At 56.3% G+C, this 2,038-nt stretch overlaps 1 pseudogene; it reads right to left on the bottom strand.

Annotated features, from left to right (window-relative positions):
- Positions 1–423: 423 nt before the first annotated feature.
- Positions 424–1,740, bottom strand: LOC123076391 (uncharacterized; annotated as a pseudogene).
- Positions 1,741–2,038: the final 298 nt, after the last annotated feature.

The raw sequence follows: 2,038 nt of genomic DNA on the forward strand, positions 1-2,038 counted from the left end.
CTAGATGTGAGTTAGACAAACTGTTTCTGAAAAGAAGAAAAATTTGCGGTAAAAAGGGGCAGAAATTGCCATCTGCTACCACCTAAAAAATGCCATAAAAAACGTTCGTTTGCCATCCATCTCTCAGAGAATATTCGCTATATAATATTTCCGCCTTTTTAAGGATCAAATATACTCTTTCAGAAGATACTCGGCCGTTTGCTCTTTTAAATTATTGAGGATCGGTTAAAGATGCTCTAATGCATCAAACAATACTTCCACCAAGGTGATCTAACCTAGAATCAACCTGCTTCTTATCCGCATATCTAAAATAACAAAACATAAAGACTAGAGGGAAAACAAGAACAATTGCACAGCAAAAGCACAACATTGTTAGTCATCGAGATCACTACCCCCAGAGCTGAACCAAGATTTGCCGGCGCCCTATGACACCTGTGGCAAGGCCAGTTGAGAGTCCGAGACGTTGACGGTGTAGCTGGAGAGAAGATGGATGATGGTGAAAGGCCGGTCAGCGACGAGGACAAACTTCTCCCCCAGCTTCACGAAATCGACGGCGTCAGAGACCCTCTCTACTCTCCTGTTGTTGCACCTGCAGATGTGAGCGGATGTACCCAGATGTTCAGTATAGTACACGCAGTTCGCCTCAACACCTGGGAACTTATCGGTATCCACAGCCAGGCACCTCCGATGGCCGACGAAGATGGCAAATGTGCCGATGCTCTGCATGAGCCAGAGCCCACGTGTATCCATGTCAAACTTGGAGACGCATGGCGAGGTGGCCGTCCGTGGCTTGAAGACGAGCAGCATATGCTCGGCCATCCCGACCATGAAACCCCGGTCGTCGTTCGCGTAGCCGGAGAAGAACTTGTCCGGGTCGAAACCGTAGGTCTTCACGAACTTGAATAGAACAGGACCCACGGCGGGTCCGACGACGTGTGCGTAGACGCCGCCGCCTACGGCCGCCTTGAGTAGGAGATCGTAGTCTGTCGTGCTCTCGTGGACGGTGAAACCCCGGCTGTCGGGACTGGCTGTGTAATGCGTGCGAGACGAGCTGCAGATCAGGACGAGCTTGAGCAGGGAGCTGCGTCGAAGACGACGTCGGCGACCCCCACCTCGGCGGGCACGCGCGCCGCGAAGCGGACCACGACGCCGGTGAGAGGGTTGAGGACGCTGGCCGCGCGAGGAAGGCTTTTGTCCGCCAACACGAAGTAACCGCCGTGGGTGGTCGCCACCACGTAGTGGTCGCTGGGCAGCGGGAGCTTCCTGTGGCGGAAGCGGCCGGTGTCGGCGTTCAGCAAGAGCATTGGTTTTCCTTCGCCCGGGAAGGGCTCGTCGAGGACGACCCACCGGCGCAGCTGGAAGCGGCGGTCGGAGGCGTTGTCCTTGGGGTCGTCGGTGGCGGCGCGCCAGCTCGGGCACACGGCGCGCAGGTCCATGTAGCAGTCGACGTCGTTGGTATGGAGGAAGGAATCGGCGATGCGGCGGACGAGGTCGGGCGGGAGCGTGGACCATTTGGAGTACAAGTCACCAGTCACCATGGCCGTAGCTGGCGGCGAGGTTTCCAGACAACTCGGGTCATTCTTCTCCCTTTTGGCCTGCGAAAGAAGAAGAGCTAGCGCCGGGCAGCCAAGGGCGTCGGCGCCCGTCATTGCCGCACACTCCAGCTCTCGCGACATGAACGCGCAACTCCGTAAGCGAGCAGCGGAGCGTAAAGCAAACTGAAGAACACACAGTCGCATCAAGAAATGAAAGGAAGAACCAGGGCAGGATAAGGGTACCAGACGATGATCTACAGAAAAACACGAACAGAGCAGATGCCAGATGGGATAGACGGGGGAGTGACCCATGGAGGAGGGGGAAATGAGGAAGAGGGGAGAGCAGTACAGTAGCACAAGTACAGAGCGCCTGGTGGTCTCGAAGAACTGATGCACCCTACCGCCCACGAGCTGCTGCTGCAGCAGCAGCAGCACGCCCTGCTCCGTCCACTCAAGTTGAGCGCCGCGCGCCGGAGCAATGCACCGGGTCTGAAAAGGCAGAG

The sequence above is a fragment of the Triticum aestivum genome, chromosome 3D (genome assembly GCF_018294505.1).
Source record: "Triticum aestivum cultivar Chinese Spring chromosome 3D, IWGSC CS RefSeq v2.1, whole genome shotgun sequence".
NCBI lineage: Eukaryota > Viridiplantae > Streptophyta > Magnoliopsida > Poales > Poaceae > Triticum > Triticum aestivum.